Genomic DNA, 17,309 nt, shown 5'->3' on the forward strand with positions numbered 1-17,309 from the left:
CGCCTTTCCCCGGCAGCCCGCACTGGGAGGGACTCGGGGAAGACTCTCGAAAGGCTCCTAGGAGATCTCGGGTGCTGCAGACAGAAGACGGAACCTCCCCACACTCAGAATTCCGGAACACGGCTGACTGTGAGGGGGAGGTTCGGGGCCGCCCTCCACGCAGCTTCCTGGTGTCACAGGTGTTCCCTCGCAAGGGGAAGTCCGCTAATTACCTCCCCTGTCCATGGGGAGGCGTAGATGCTACCTGCGTTTCCAGCCCAACCCCCGCCTTTCCCCGGCAGCCCGCACTGTGAGGGACTCGGGGAAGACTCTCGAAGGGCTCCTAGGAGATCTCGGTTGCTGCAGACAGAAGACGGAACCTCCCCACACTCAGAATTCCGGAACAAGGGTGACTGTTTGGGTGAGGTTTAGGGCCGCCCTCCACGCAGCTTCCTGGTGTCACAGGTGTTCCCTCGCAAGGGGAAGTCCGCTACTTACCTCCCGTGTCCATGGGGAGGCACTAGATGCTACCTGCGTTTCCAGACCAACCCCCGCATTTCCCCGGCAGCCCGTACTGGGAGGGACTCGGGGAAGACTCTCGAAGGGCTCCTAGGAGATCTCGGGTGCTGCAGACAGAAGACGGAACCTCCCAACACTCAGAATTCCGGAACACGGCTGACTGTGTGGGGGAGGTTCGGGGCCGCCCTCCACGCAGCTTCCTGGTGTCACAGGTGTTCCCTCGCAAGGGGAATTCCGCTAATTACCTCCCCTGTCCATGGGGAGGCACTAGATGCTACCTGCGTTTCCAGCCCAACCCCCGCATTTCCCCGGTAGCCCGTACTGGGAGGGACTCGGGGAAGACTCTCGAAGGGCTCCTCGGAGATCTCGGGTGCTGCAGACAGAAGACGGAACCTCCCCACACTCAGAATTCCGGAACACGGCTGACTGTGTGGGGGAGGTTCGGAGCCGCACTCCACGCAGCTTCCTGGTGTCACAGGTGTTCCCTCGCAAGGGGAAGTCCGCTAATTACCTCCCCTGTCCATGGGGAGGCACTAGATGCTACCTGCGTTTCCAGCCCAACCCCCGCATTTCCCCGGCAGCCCGTACTGGGAGGGACTCGGGGAAGACTCTCGAAGGGCTCTTCGGAGATCTCGGGTGCTGCAGACAGAAGACGGAACCTCCCCACACTCAGAATTCCGGAACACGGCTGACTGTGTGGGTGAGGTTCAGGGCCGCACTCCACGCAGCTTCCTGGTGTCACAGGTGTTCCCTCGCAAGTGGAAGTCCGCTAATTACCTCCCCTGTCCATGGGGAGGCACTAGATGCTACCTGCGTTTCCAGCCCAACCCCCGCATTTCCCCGGCAGCCCGTACTGGGAGGGACTCGGGGAAGACTCTCGAAGGGCTCTTAGGAGATCTCGGGTGCTGCAGACAGAAGACGGAACCTCCCCACACTCAGAATTCCGGAACACGGCTGACTGTGTGGGTGAGGTTCAGGGCCGCACTCCACGCAGGTTACTTGTGTCACAGGTGTTCCCTCGGAAGGGGAAGTCCGCTACTTACATCCCCTGTCCATGGGGAGGCACTAGATGCTACCTGCGTTTCCAGCCCAACCCCCGCATTTCCCCGGCAGCCCGTACTGGGAGGGACTCGGGGAAGACTCTCGAAGGGCTCCTAGGAGATCTCGGGTGCTGCAGACAGAACACGGAACCTCCCCACACTCAGAATTCCGGAACACGGCTGACTGTGTGGGGGAGGTTCGGGGCCGCCCTCCACGCAGCTTCCTGGTGTCACAGGTGTTCCCTCGCAAGGGGAAGTCCGCTAATTACCTCCCCTGTCCATGGGGAGGCACTAGATGCTACCTGCGTTTCCAGCCCAACCCCCGCATTTCCCCGGCAGCCCGTACTGGGAGGGACTCGGGGAAGACTCTCGAAGGGCTCCTAGGAGATCTCGGGTGCTGCAGACAGAAGACGGAACCTCCCCACACTCAGAATTCCGGAACACGGCTGACTGTGTGGGGGAGGTTCGGGGCCGCACTCCACGCAGCTTCCTGGTGTCACAGGTGTTCCCTCGCAAGGGGAAGTCCGCTAATTACCTCCCCTGTCCTTGGGGAGGCACTAGATGCTACCTGCGTTTCCAGCCCAACCCCCGCATTTCCCCGGCAGCCCGTACTGGGAGGGACTCGGGGAAGACTCTCGAATGGCTCCTCGGAGATCTCGGGTGCTGCAGACAGAAGACGGAACCTCCCCACACTCAGAATTCCGGAACACGGCTGACTGTGTGGGGGAGGTACGGGGCCGCCCTCCACCCAGCTTCCTGGTGTCACAGGTGTTCCCTCGCAAGGGGAAGTCCGCTAATTACCTCCCCTGTCCATGGGGAGGCACTAGATGCTACCTGCGTTTCCAGCCCAACCCCCGCATTTCCCCGGCAGCCCGTACTGGGAGGGACTCGGGGAAGACTCTCGAAGGGCTCCTAGGAGATCTCGGGTGCTGCAGACAGAAGACGGAACCTCCCCACACTCAGAATTCCGGAACACGGCTGACTGTGTGGGGGAGGTTCGGGGCCGCCCTCCACGTAGCTTCCTGGTGTCACAGGTGTTCCCTCGCAAGGGGAAGTCCGCTAATTACCTCCCCTGTCCATGGGGAGGCACTAGATGCTACCTGCTTTTCCAGCCCAACCCCCGCATTTCCCCGGCAGCCCGTACTGGGAGGGACTCGGGGAAGACTCTCGAAGGGCTCCTAGGAGATCTCGGGTGCTGCAGACAGAAGACGGAACCTCCCCACACTCAGAATTCCGGAACACGGCTGACTGTGTGGGGGAGGTTCGTGGCCGCCCTCCACGCAGCTTCCTGGTGTCACAGGTGTTCCCTCGCAAGGGGAAGTCCGCTAATTACCTCCCCTGTCCATGGGGAGGCACTAGATGCTACCTGCGTTTCCAGCCCAACCCCCGCATTTCCCCGGCAGCCCGTACTGGGAGGGACTCGGGGAAGACTCTCGAAGGGCTCCTAGGAGATCTCGGGTGCTGCAGACAGAAGACGGAACCTCCCCACACTCAGAATTCCGGAACACGGCTGACTGTGTGGAGGAGGTTCGGGGCCGACCTCCACGCAGCTTCCTGGTGTCACAGGTGTTCCCTCGCAAGGGGAAGTCCGCTAATTACCTCCCCTGTCCATGGGGAGGCACTAGATGCTACCTGCGTTTCCAGCCCAACCCCCGCATTTCCCCGGCAGCCCGTACTGGGAGGGACTCGGGGAAGACTCTCGAAGGGCTCCTAGGAGATCTCGGGTGCTGCAGACAGAAGACGGAACCTCCACACACTCAGAATTCCGGAACACGGCTGACTGTGTGGGGGAGGTTCGGGGCCGCCCTCCACGCAGCTTCCTGGTGTCACAGGTGTTCCCTCGCAAGGGGAAGTCCGCTAATTACCTCCCCTGTCCATGGGGAGGCACTAGATGCTACCTGCGTTTCCAGCCCAACCCCCGCATTTCCTCGGCAGCCCGTACTGGGAGGGACTCGGGGAAGACTCTCGAAGGGCTCCTAGGAGATCTCGGGTGCTGCAGACAGAAGACGGAACCTCCCCACACTCAGAATTCCGGAACACGGCTGACTGTGTGGGGGAGGTTTGGGGCCGCCCTCCACGTAGCTTCCTGGTGTCACAGGTGTTCCCTCGCAAGGGGAAGTCCGCTAATTACCTCCCCTGTCCATGGGGAGGCACTAGATGCTACCTGCGTTTCCAGCCCAACCCCCGCATTTCCCCGGCAGCCCGTACTGGGAGGGACTCGGGGAAGACTCTCGAAGGGCTCCTCGGAGATCTCGGGTTCTGCAGACAGAAGACGGAACCTCCCAACACTAAGAATTCCGGAACACGGCTGACTGTGTGGGTGAGGTTCAGGGCCGCACTCCACGCAGCTTCCTGGTGTCACAGGTGTTCCCTCGCAAGGGGAAGTCCGCTAATTACCTCCCCTGTCCATGGGGAGGCACTAGATGCTACCTGCTTTTCCAGCCCAACCCCCGCATTTCCCCGGCAGCCCGTACTGGGAGGGACTCGGGGAAGACTCTCGAAGGGCTCCTAGGAGATCTCGGGTGCTGCAGACAGAAGACGGAACCTCCCCACACTCAGAATTCCGGAACACGGCTGACTGTGTGGGGGAGGTTCGTGGCCGCCCTCCACGCAGCTTCCTGGTGTCACAGGTGTTCCCTCGCAAGGGGAAGTCCGCTAATTACCTCCCCTGTCCATGGGGAGGCACTAGATGCTACCTGCGTTTCCAGCCCAACCCCCGCATTTCCCCGGCAGCCCGTACTGGGAGGGACTCGGGGAAGACTCTCGAAGGGCTCCTCGGAGATCTCGGGTGCTGCAGACAGAAGACGGAACCTCCCCACACTCAGAATTCCGGAACACGGCTGACTGTGTGGAGGAGGTTCGGGGCCGACCTCCACGCAGCTTCCTGGTGTCACAGGTGTTCCCTCGCAAGGGGAAGTCCGCTAATTACCTCCCCTGTCCATGGGGAGGCACTAGATGCTACCTGCGTTTCCAGCCCAACCCCCGCATTTCCTCGGCAGCCCGTACTGGGAGGGACTCGGGGAAGACTCTCGAAGGGCTCCTAGGAGATCTCGGGTGCTGCAGACAGAAGACGGAACCTCCCCACACTCAGAATTCCGGAACACGGCTGACTGTGTGGGTGAGGTTCAGGGCCGCACTCCACGCAGCTTCCTGGTGTCACAGGTGTTCCCTCGCAAGGGGAAGTCCGCTAATTACCTCCCCTGTCCATGGGGAGGCGTAGATGCTACCTTCGTTTCCAGCCCAACCCCCGCCTTTCCCCGGCAGCCCGCACTGGGAGGGACTCGGGGAAGACTCTCGAAAGGCTCCTAGGAGATCTCGGGTGCTGCAGACAGAAGACGGAACCTCCCAACACTCAGAATTCCGGAACACGGCTGACTGTGAGGGGGAGGTTCGGGGCCGCCCTCCACGCAGCTTCCTGGTGTCACAGGTGTTCCCTCGCAAGGGGAAGTCCGCTAATTACCTCCCCTGTCCATGGGGAGGCGTAGATGCTACCTGCGTTTCCAGCCCAACCCCCGCCTTTCCCCGGCAGCCCGCACTGTGAGGGACTCGGGGAAGACTCTCGAAGGGCTCCTAGGAGATCTCGGTTGCTGCAGACAGAAGACGGAACCTCCCCACACTCAGAATTCCGGAACAAGGGTGACTGTTTGGGTGAGGTTTAGGGCCGCCCTCCACGCAGCTTCCTGGTGTCACAGGTGTTCCCTCGCAAGGGGAAGTCCGCTACTTACCTCCCGTGTCCATGGGGAGGCACTAGATGCTACCTGCGTTTCCAGACCAACCCCCGCATTTCCCCGGCAGCCCGTACTGGGAGGGACTCGGGGAAGACTCTCGAAGGGCTCCTAGGAGATCTCGGGTGCTGCAGACAGAAGACGGAACCTCCCAACACTCAGAATTCCGGAACACGGCTGACTGTGTGGGGGAGGTTCGGGGCCGCCCTCCACGCAGCTTCCTGGTGTCACAGGTGTTCCCTCGCAAGGGGAATTCCGCTAATTACCTCCCCTGTCCATGGGGAGGCACTAGATGCTACCTGCGTTTCCAGCCCAACCCCCGCATTTCCCCGGTAGCCCGTACTGGGAGGGACTCGGGGAAGACTCTCGAAGGGCTCCTCGGAGATCTCGGGTGCTGCAGACAGAAGACGGAACCTCCCCACACTCAGAATTCCGGAACACGGCTGACTGTGTGGGGGAGGTTCGGAGCCGCACTCCACGCAGCTTCCTGGTGTCACAGGTGTTCCCTCGCAAGGGGAAGTCCGCTAATTACCTCCCCTGTCCATGGGGAGGCACTAGATGCTACCTGCGTTTCCAGCCCAACCCCCGCATTTCCCCGGCAGCCCGTACTGGGAGGGACTCGGGGAAGACTCTCGAAGGGCTCTTCGGAGATCTCGGGTGCTGCAGACAGAAGACGGAACCTCCCCACACTCAGAATTCCGGAACACGGCTGACTGTGTGGGTGAGGTTCAGGGCCGCACTCCACGCAGCTTCCTGGTGTCACAGGTGTTCCCTCGCAAGTGGAAGTCCGCTAATTACCTCCCCTGTCCATGGGGAGGCACTAGATGCTACCTGCGTTTCCAGCCCAACCCCCGCATTTCCCCGGCAGCCCGTACTGGGAGGGACTCGGGGAAGACTCTCGAAGGGCTCTTAGGAGATCTCGGGTGCTGCAGACAGAAGACGGAACCTCCCCACACTCAGAATTCCGGAACACGGCTGACTGTGTGGGTGAGGTTCAGGGCCGCACTCCACGCAGGTTACTTGTGTCACAGGTGTTCCCTCGCAAGGGGAAGTCCGCTACTTACCTCCCCTGTCCATGGGGAGGCACTAGATGCTACCTGCGTTTCCAGCCCAACCCCCGCATTTCCCCGGCAGCCCGTACTGGGAGGGACTCGGGGAAGACTCTCGAAGGGCTCCTAGGAGATCTCGGGTGCTGCAGACAGAACACGGAACCTCCCCACACTCAGAATTCCGGAACACGGCTGACTGTGTGGGGGAGGTTCGGGGCCGCCCTCCACGCAGCTTCCTGGTGTCACAGGTGTTCCCTCGCAAGGGGAAGTCCGCTAATTACCTCCCCTGTCCATGGGGAGGCACTAGATGCTACCTGCGTTTCCAGCCCAACCCCCGCATTTCCCCGGCAGCCCGTACTGGGAGGGACTCGGGGAAGACTCTCGAAGGGCTCCTAGGAGATCTCGGGTGCTGCAGACAGAAGACGGAACCTCCCCACACTCAGAATTCCGGAACACGGCTGACTGTGTGGGGGAGGTTCGGGGCCGCACTCCACGCAGCTTCCTGGTGTCACAGGTGTTCCCTCGCAAGGGGAAGTCCGCTAATTACCTCCCCTGTCCTTGGGGAGGCACTAGATGCTACCTGCGTTTCCAGCCCAACCCCCGCATTTCCCCGGCAGCCCGTACTGGGAGGGACTCGGGGAAGACTCTCGAATGGCTCCTCGGAGATCTCGGGTGCTGCAGACAGAAGACGGAACCTCCCCACACTCAGAATTCCGGAACACGGCTGACTGTGTGGGGGAGGTACGGGGCCGCCCTCCACCCAGCTTCCTGGTGTCACAGGTGTTCCCTCGCAAGGGGAAGTCCGCTAATTACCTCCCCTGTCCATGGGGAGGCACTAGATGCTACCTGCGTTTCCAGCCCAACCCCCGCATTTCCCCGGCAGCCCGTACTGGGAGGGACTCGGGGAAGACTCTCGAAGGGCTCCTAGGAGATCTCGGGTGCTGCAGACAGAAGACGGAACCTCCCCACACTCAGAATTCCGGAACACGGCTGACTGTGTGGGGGAGGTTCGGGGCCGCCCTCCACGTAGCTTCCTGGTGTCACAGGTGTTCCCTCGCAAGGGGAAGTCCGCTAATTACCTCCCCTGTCCATGGGGAGGCACTAGATGCTACCTGCTTTTCCAGCCCAACCCCCGCATTTCCCCGGCAGCCCGTACTGGGAGGGACTCGGGGAAGACTCTCGAAGGGCTCCTAGGAGATCTCGGGTGCTGCAGACAGAAGACGGAACCTCCCCACACTCAGAATTCCGGAACACGGCTGACTGTGTGGGGGAGGTTCGTGGCCGCCCTCCACGCAGCTTCCTGGTGTCACAGGTGTTCCCTCGCAAGGGGAAGTCCGCTAATTACCTCCCCTGTCCATGGGGAGGCACTAGATGCTACCTGCGTTTCCAGCCCAACCCCCGCATTTCCCCGGCAGCCCGTACTGGGAGGGACTCGGGGAAGACTCTCGAAGGGCTCCTAGGAGATCTCGGGTGCTGCAGACAGAAGACGGAACCTCCCCACACTCAGAATTCCGGAACACGGCTGACTGTGTGGAGGAGGTTCGGGGCCGACCTCCACGCAGCTTCCTGGTGTCACAGGTGTTCCCTCGCAAGGGGAAGTCCGCTAATTACCTCCCCTGTCCATGGGGAGGCACTAGATGCTACCTGCGTTTCCAGCCCAACCCCCGCATTTCCCCGGCAGCCCGTACTGGGAGGGACTCGGGGAAGACTCTCGAAGGGCTCCTAGGAGATCTCGGGTGCTGCAGACAGAAGACGGAACCTCCACACACTCAGAATTCCGGAACACGGCTGACTGTGTGGGGGAGGTTCGGGGCCGCCCTCCACGCAGCTTCCTGGTGTCACAGGTGTTCCCTCGCAAGGGGAAGTCCGCTAATTACCTCCCCTGTCCATGGGGAGGCACTAGATGCTACCTGCGTTTCCAGCCCAACCCCCGCATTTCCTCGGCAGCCCGTACTGGGAGGGACTCGGGGAAGACTCTCGAAGGGCTCCTAGGAGATCTCGGGTGCTGCAGACAGAAGACGGAACCTCCCCACACTCAGAATTCCGGAACACGGCTGACTGTGTGGGTGAGGTTCAGGGCCGCACTCCACGCAGCTTCCTGGTGTCACAGGTGTTCCCTCGCAAGGGGAAGTCCGCTAATTACCTCCCCTGTCCATGGGGAGGCGTAGATGCTACCTTCGTTTCCAGCCCAACCCCCGCCTTTCCCCGGCAGCCCGCACTGGGAGGGACTCGTGGAAGACTCTCGAAAGGCTCCTAGGAGATCTCGGGTGCTGCAGACAGAAGACGGAACCTCCCCACACTCAGAATTCCGGAACACGGCTGACTGTGTGGGGGAGGTTCGGGGCCGCCCTCCACGCAGCTTCCTGGTGTCACAGGTGTTCCCTCGCAAGGGGAAGTCCGCTAATTACCTCCCCTGTCCATGGGGAGGCGTAGATGCTACCTGCGTTTCCAGCCCAACCCCCGCCTTTCCCCGGCAGCCCGCACTGTGAGGGACTCGGGGAAGACTCTCGAAGGGCTCCTAGGAGATCTCGGTTGCTGCAGACAGAAGACGGAACCTCCCCACACTCAGAATTCCGGAACAAGGGTGACTGTTTGGGTGAGGTTTAGGGCCGCCCTCCACGCAGCTTCCTGGTGTCACAGGTGTTCCCTCGCAAGGGGAAGTCCGCTACTTACCTCCCCTGTCCATGGGGAGGCACTAGATGCTACCTGCGTTTCCAGCACAACCCCCGCATTTCCCCGGCAGCCCGTACTGGGAGGGACTCGGGGAAGACTCTCGAAGGGCTCCTAGGAGATCTCGGGTGCTGCAGACTGATGACGGAACCTCCCCACACTCAGAATTCCGGAACACGGCTGACTGTGTGGGGGAGGTTCGGGGCCGCCCTCCACGCAGCTTCCTGGTGTCACAGGTGTTCCCACGCAAGGGGAATTCCGCTAATTACCTCCCCTGTCCATGGGGAGGCACTAGATGCTACCTGCGTTTCCAGCCAAACCCCCGCATTTCCCCGGCAGCCCGTACTGGGAGGGACTCGGGGAAGACTCTCGAAGGGCTCCTAGGAGATCTCGGGTGCTGCAGACAGAAGACGGAACCTCCCCACACTCAGAATTCCGGAACACGGCTGACTGTGTGGAGGAGGTTCGGGGCCGACCTCCACGCAGCTTCCTGGTGTCACAGGTGTTCCCTCGCAAGGGGAAGTCCGCTAATTACCTCCCCTGTCCATGGGGAGGCACTAGATGCTACCTGCGTTTCCAGCCCAACCCCCGCATTTCCCCGGCAGCCCGTACTGGGAGGGACTCGGGGAAGACTCTCGAAGGGCTCCTAGGAGATCTCGGGTGCTGCAGACAGAAGACGGAACCTCCCCACACTCAGAATTCCGGAACACGGCTGACTGTGTGGGGGAGGTTCGGGGCCGCCCTCCACGCAGCTTCCTGGTGTCACAGGTGTTCCCTCGCAAGGGGAAGTCCGCTAATTACCTCCCCTGTCCATGGGGAGGCACTAGATGCTACCTGCGTTTCCAGCCCAACCCCCGCATTTCCTCGGCAGCCCGTACTGGGAGGGACTCGGGGAAGACTCTCGAAGGGCTCCTAGGAGATCTCGGGTGCTGCAGACAGAAGACGGAACCTCCCCACACTCAGAATTCCGGAACACGGCTGACTGTGTGGGTGAGGTTCAGGGCCGCACTCCACGCAGCTTCCTGGTGTCACAGGTGTTCCCTCGCAAGGGGAAGTCCGCTAATTACCTCCCCTGTCCATGGGGAGGCGTAGATGCTACCTTCGTTTCCAGCCCAACCCCCGCCTTTCCCCGGCAGCCCGCACTGGGAGGGACTCGGGGAAGAATCTCGAAAGGCTCCTAGGAGATCTCGGGTGCTGCAGACAGAAGACGGAACCTCCCCACACTCAGAATTCCGGAACACGGCTGACTGTGTGGGGGAGGTTCGGGGCCGCCCTCCACGCAGCTTCCTGGTGTCACAAGTGTTCCCTCGCAAGGGGAAGTCCGCTAATTACCTCCCCTGTCCATGGGGAGGCACTAGATGCTACCTGCGTTTCCAGCCCATCCCCCGCATTTCCCCGGCAGCCCGTACTGGGAGGGACTCGGGGAAGACTCTCGAAGGGCTCCTCGGAGATCTCGGGTGCTGCAGACAGAAGACGGAACCTCCCCACACTCAGAATTCCGGAACACGGCTGACTGTGTGGGGGAGGTTCGGGGCCGCCCTCCACGCAGCTTCCTGGTGTCACAGGTGTTCCCTCGCAAGGGGAAGTCCGCTAATTACCTCCCCTGTCCATGTGGAGGCGTAGATGCTACCTGCGTTTCCAGCCCAACCCCCGCCTTTCCACGGCAGCCCGCACTGGGAGGGAATCGGGGAAGACTCTCGAAGGGCTCCTCGGAGATCTCGGTTGCTGCAGACAGAAGACGGAACCTCCCCACACTCAGAATTCCGGAACAAGGGTGACTGTTTGGGTGAGGTTTAGGGCCGCCCTCCACGCAGCTTCCTGGTGTCACAGGTGTTCCCTCGCAAGGGGAAGTCCGCTACTTACCTCCCCTGTCCATGGGGAGGCACTAGATGCTACCTGCGTTTCCAGACCAACCCCCGCATTTCCCCGGCAGCCCGTACTGGGAGGGACTCGGGGAAGACTCTCGAAGGGCTCCTAGGAGGTCTCGGGTGCTGCAGACAGAAGACGGAACCTCCCAACACTCAGAATTCCGGAACACGGCTGACTGTGTGGGGGAGGTTCGGGGCCGCCCTCCACGCAGATTCCTGGTGTCACAGGTGTTCCCACGCAAGGGGAATTCCGCTAATTACCTCCCCTGTCCATGGGGAGGCACTAGATGCTACCTGCGTTTCCAGCCCAACCCCCGCATTTCTCCGGCAGCCCGTACTGGGAGGGACTCGGGGAAGACTCTCGAAGGGCTCCTCGGAGATCTCGGGTGCTGCAGACAGAAGACGGAACCTCCCCACACTCAGAATCCCGGAACACGGCTGACTGTGTGGGGGAGGTTCGGGGCCGCCCTCCACGAATCTTCCTGGTGTCACAGGTGTTCCCTCGCAAGGGGAAGTCCGCTAATTACCTCCCCTGTCCATGGGGAGGCACTAGATGCTACCTGCGTTTCCAGCCCAACCCCCGCATTTCCCCGGCAGCCCGTACTGGGAGGGACTCGGGGAAGACTCTCGAAGGGCTCCTCGGAGATCTCGGGTGCTGCAGACAGAAGACGGAACCTCCCCACACTCAGAATTCCGGAACACGGCTGACTGAGTGGGGGAGGTCCGGGGCCGCCCTCCACGCAGCTTCCTGGTGTCACAGGTGTTCCCTCGCAAGGGGAAGTCCGCTAAATACCTCCCCTGTCCATGGGGAGGCACTAGATGCTACCTGCGTTTCCAGCCCAACCCCCGCATTTCCCCGGCAGCCCGTACTGGGAGGGACTCGGGAAAGACTCTCGAAGGGCTCCTAGGAGATCTCGAGTGCTGCAGACAGAAGACGGAACCTCCCCACACTCAGAATTCCGGAACACGGCTGACTGTGTGGGTGAGGTTCAGGGCCGCCCTCCACGCAGGTTCCTGGTGTCACAGGTGTTCCCTCGCAAGGGGAATTCCGCTACTTACCTCCCCTGTCCATGGGGAGGCACTAGATGCTACCTGCGTTTCCAGCCCAAACCCCGCATTTCCCCGGCAGCCCGTACTGGGAGGGACTCGGGGAAGACTCTCGAAGGGCTCCTAGGAGATCTCGGGTGCTGCAGACAGAAGACGGAACCTCCCCACACTCAGAATTCCGGAACACGGCTGACTGTGTGGGGGAGGTTCGGGGCCGCCCTCCACGCAGATTCCTGGTGTCACAGGTGTTCCCACGCAAGGGGAATTCCTCTAATTACCTCCCCTGTCCATGGGGAGGCACTAGATGCTACCTGCGTTTCCAGCCCAACCCCCGCATTTCCCCGGCAGCCCGTACTGGGAGGGACTCGGGGAAGACTCTCGAAGGGCTCCTCGGAGATCTCGGGTGCTGCAGACAGAAGACGGAACCTCCCCACACTCAGAATCCCGGAACACGGCTGACTGTGTGGGGGAGGTTCGGGGCCGCCCTCCACGCATCTTCCTGGTGTCACAGGTGTTCCCTCGCAAGGGGAAGTCCGCTAATTACCTCCCCTGTCCATGGGGAGGCACTAGATGCTACCTGCGTTTCCAGCCCAACCCCCGCATTTCCCCGGCAGCCCGTACAGGGAGGGACTCGGGGAAGACTCTCGAAGGGCTCCTCGGAGATCTCGGGTGCTGCAGACAGAAGACGGAACCTCCCCACACTCAGAATTCCGGAACACGGCTGACTGAGTGGGGGAGGTCCGGGGCCGCCCTCCACGCAGCTTCCTGGTGTCACAGGTGTTCCCTCGCAAGGGGAAGTCCGCTAAATACCTCCCCTGTCCATGGTGAGGCACTAGATGCTACCTGCGTTTCCAGCCCAACCCCCGCATTTCCCCGGCAGCCCGTACTGGGAGGGACTCGGGGAAGACTCTCGAAGGGCTCCTAGGAGATCTCGGGTGCTGCAGACAGAAGACGGAACCTCCCCACACTCAGAATTCCGGAACACGGCTGACTGTGTGGGTGAGGTTCAGGGCCGCCCTCCACGCAGGTTCCTGGTGTCACAGGTGTTCCCTCGCAAGGGGAATTCCGCTACTTACCTCCCCTGTCCATGGGGAGGCACTAGATGCTACCTGCGTTTCCAGCCCAAACCCCGCATTTCCCCGGCAGCCCGTACTGGGAGGGACTCGGGGAAGACTCTCGAAGGGCTCCTAGGAGATCTCGGGTGCTGCAGACAGAAGACGGAACCTCCCCACACTCAGAATTCCGGAACACGGCTGACTGTGTGGGGGAGGTTCGGGGCTGCGCTCCACGCAGCTTCCTGGTGTCACAGGTGTTCCCTCGCAAGGGGAAGTCCGCTAATTACCTCCCCTGTCCATGGGGAGGCACTAGATGCTACCTGCGTTTCCAGCCCAACCCCCACATTTCCCCAGCAGCCCGTACTGGGAGGGACTCGGGGAAGACTCTCGAAGGGCTCCTCGGAGATCTCGGGTGCTGCAGACAGAAGACGGAACCTCCCCACACTCAGAATTCCGGAACACGGCTAACTGTGTGGGGGAAGTTCGGGGCCGCCCTCCACGCAGCTTCCTGATGTCACAGGTGTTCCCTCGCACGGGGAATTCCGCTAATTACCTCCCCTGTCCATGGGGAGGCACTAGATGCTACCTGCGTTTCCAGCCCAACCCCCGCATTTCCCCGGCAGCCCGTACTGGGAGGGACTCGGGGAAGACTCTCGAAGGGCTCCTCGGAGATCTCGGGTGCTGCAGACAGAAGACGGAACCTCCCCACACTCAGAATTCCGGAACACGGCTGACTGTGTGGGGGAGGTTCAGGGCCGCACTCCACGCAGCTTCCTGGTGTCACAGGTGTTCCCTCGCAAGGGGAAGTCCGCTAATTACCTCCCCTGTCCATGGGGAGGCACTAGATGCTACCTGCGTTTCCAGCCCAACCCCCGCATTTCCCCGGCAGCCCGTACTGGGAGGGACTCGGGGAAGACTCTCGAAGGGCTCCTCGGAGATCTCGGGTGCTGCAGACAGAAGACGGAACCTCCCCACACTCAGAATTCCGGAACACGGCTGACTGTGTGGGTGAGGTTCAGGGCCGCACTCCACGCAGCTTCCTGGTGTCACAGGTGTTCCCTCGCAAGGGGAAGTCCGCTAATTACCTCCCCTGTCCATGGGGAGGCGTAGATGCTACATTCGTTTCCAGCCCAACCCCCGCCTTTCCCCGGCAGCCCGCACTGCGAGGGACTCGGGGAAGACTCTCGAAAGGCTCCTAGGAGATCTCGGGTGCTGCAGACAGAAGACGGAACCTCCCCACACTCAGAATTCCGGAACACGGCTGACTGTGTGGGGGAGGTTCGGGGCCGCCCTCCACGCAGGTTCCTGGTGTCACAGGTGTTCCCTCGCAAGGGGAAGTCCGCTAATTACCTCCCCTGTCCATGGGGAGGCACTAGATGCTACCTGCGTTTCCAGCCCAACCCCCGCATTTCCCCGGCAGCCCGTACTGGGAGGGACTCGGGGAAGACTCTCGAAGGGCTCCTAGGAGATCTCGGGTGCTGCAGACAGAAGACGGAACCTCCCCACACTCAGAATTCCGGAACACGGCTGACTGTGTGGGGGAGGTTCGGGGCCGCCCTCCACGCAGCTTCCTGGTGTCACAGGTGTTCCCTCGCAAGGGGAAGTCCGCTAATTACCTCCCCTGTCCATGGTCAGGCACTAGATGCTACCTGCGTTTCCAGCCCATCCCCCGCATTTCTCCGGCAGCCCGTACTGGGAGGGACTCGGGGAAGACTCTCGAAGGGCTCCTCGGAGATCTCGGGTCCTACAGACAGAAGACGGATCCTCCCCACACTCAGAATTCCGGAACACGGCTGACTGTGTGGGGGAGTTTCGGGGCCGCCCTCCACGCAGCTTCCTGGTGTCACAGGTGTTCCCTCGCAAGGGGAAGTCCGCTAATTACCTCCCCTGTCCATGGGGAGGCACTAGATGCTACCTGCGTTTCCAGCCCAACCCCCGCATTTCCCCGGCAGCCCGTACTGGGAGGGACTCGGGGAAGACTATCGAAGGGCTCCTCGGAGATCTCGGGTGCTGCAGACAGGAGACGGAACCTCCCCACACTCAGAATTCCGGAACACGGCTGACTGTGTGGGGGAGGTTCGGGGCCGCCCTCCACGCAGCTTCCTTGTGTCACAGGTGTTCCCTCGCAAGGGGAAGTCCGCTAATTACCTCCCCTGTCCATGGGGAGGCACTAGATGCTACTTGCGTTTCCAGCCAAACCCCCGCATTTCCCCGGCAGCCCGTATTGGGAGGGACTCGGGGAAGACTCTCGAAGGGCTCCTAGGAGATCTCGGGTGCTGCAGACAGAAGACGGAACCTCCCCACACTCAGAATTCCGGAACACGGCTGACTGTGTGGGTGAGGTTAGGGGCCGACCTCCACGCAGCTTCCTGGTGTCACAGGTGTTCCCTCGCAAGTGGAAGTCCGCTAATTACCTCCCCTGTCCATGGGGAGGCACTAGATGCTACCTGCGTTTCCAGCCCAACCCCCGCATTTCCCCGGCAGCCCGTACTGGGAGGGACTCGGGGAAGACTCTCGAAGGGCTCCTAGGAGATCTCGGGTGCTGCAGACAGAAGACGGAACCTCCCCACACTCAGAATTCCGGAAAACGGCTGACTGTGTGGGGGAGGTTCGGGGCCGCCCTCCACGCAGCTTCCTGGTGTCACAGGTGTTCCCTCGCAAGGGGAAGTCCACTAATTACCTCCCCTGTCCATGGGGAGGCACTAGATGCTACCTGCGTTTCCAGCCCAACCCCCGCATTTCCCCGGCAGCCCGTACTGGGAGGGACTCGGGGAAGACTCTCGAAGGGCTCCTAGGAGATCTCGGGGCTGCAGACAGAAGACGGAACCTCCCCACACTCAGAATTCCGGAACACGGCTGACTGTGTGGGGGAGGTTCGGGGCCGCCCTCCACGCAGCTTCCTGGTGTCACAGGTGTTCCCTCGCAAGGGGAAGTCCGCTAATTACCTCCACTGTCCATGGGGAGGCACTACCTGCTACCTGCGTTTCCAGCCCAACCCCCGCATTTCCCCGGCAGCCCGTACTGGCAGGGACTCGGGGAAGACTCTCGAAGGGCTCCTCGGAGATCTCGGGTGCTGCAGACAGAAGACGGAACCTCCCAACACTCAGAATTCCGGAACACGGCTGACTGTCTGGGTGAGGTTCAGGGCCGCACTCCACGCAGCTTCCTGGTGTCACAGGTGTTCCCTCGCAAGGGGAAGTCCGCTAATTACCTCCCCTGTCCATGGGGAGGCACTAGATGCTACCTGCGTTTCCAGCCCAACCCCCGCATTTCCCCGGCAGCCCGTACTGGGAGGGACTCGGGGAAGACTCTCGAAGGGCTCCTAGGAGATCTCGGGTGCTGCAGACAGAAGACGGAACCTCCCCACACTCAGAATTCCGGAACACGGCTGACTGTGTGGGGGAGGTTCGGGGCCGCCCTCCACGCAGCTTCCTTGTGTCACAGGTGTTCCCTCGCAAGGGGAAGTCCGCTAATTACCTCCCCTGTCCATGGGGAGGCACTAGATGCTACCTGCGTTTCCAGCCCAACCCCCGCATTTCCCCGGCAGCCCGTACTGGGAGGGACTCGGGGAAGACTCTCGAAGGGCTCCTAGGAGATCTCGGGTGCTGCAGACAGAAGACGGAACCTCCCCACACTCAGAATTCCGGAACACGGCTGACTGTGTGGGTGAGTTTCAGGGCCGCCCTCCACGCAGGTTCCTGGTGTCACAGGTGTTCCCTCGCAAGGGGAATTCCGCTACTTACCTCCCCTGTCCATGGGGAGGCACTAGATGCTACCTGCGTTTCCAGCCCAACCCCCGACTTTCCCCGGCAGCCCGTACTGGGAGGGACTCGGGGAAGACTCTCGAAGGGCTCCTAGGAGATCTCGGGTGCTGCAGACAGAAGACGGAACCTCCCCACACTCAGAATTCCGGAACACGGCTGACTGTGTGGGTGAGTTTCAGGGCCGCCCTCCACGCAGGTTCCTGGTGTCACAGGTGTTCCCTCGCAAGGGGAATTCCGCTACTTACCTCCCCTGTCCATGGGGAGGCACTAGATGCTACCTGCGTTTCCAGCCCAACCCCCGCATTTCCCCGGCAGCCCGTACTGGGAGGGACTCGGGGAAGACTCTCGAAGGGCTCCTAGGAGATCTCGGGTGCTGCAGACAGAAGACGGAACCTCCCCACACTCAGAATTCCGGAACACGGCTGACTGTGTAGGGGAGGTTCGGGGCCGCCCTCCACGCAGCTTCCTGGTGTCACAGGTGTTCCCTCGCAAGGGGAAGTCCGCTAATTACCTCCCCTGTCCATGGGGAGGCACTAGATGCTACCTGCGTTTCCAGGCCAACCCCCGCATTTCCCCGGCAGCCCGTACTGGGA

This window comes from Camelus bactrianus, unplaced genomic scaffold (assembly GCF_048773025.1).
Source record: "Camelus bactrianus isolate YW-2024 breed Bactrian camel unplaced genomic scaffold, ASM4877302v1 HiC_scaffold_54, whole genome shotgun sequence".
Taxonomy (NCBI): Eukaryota; Metazoa; Chordata; class Mammalia; order Artiodactyla; family Camelidae; genus Camelus; species Camelus bactrianus.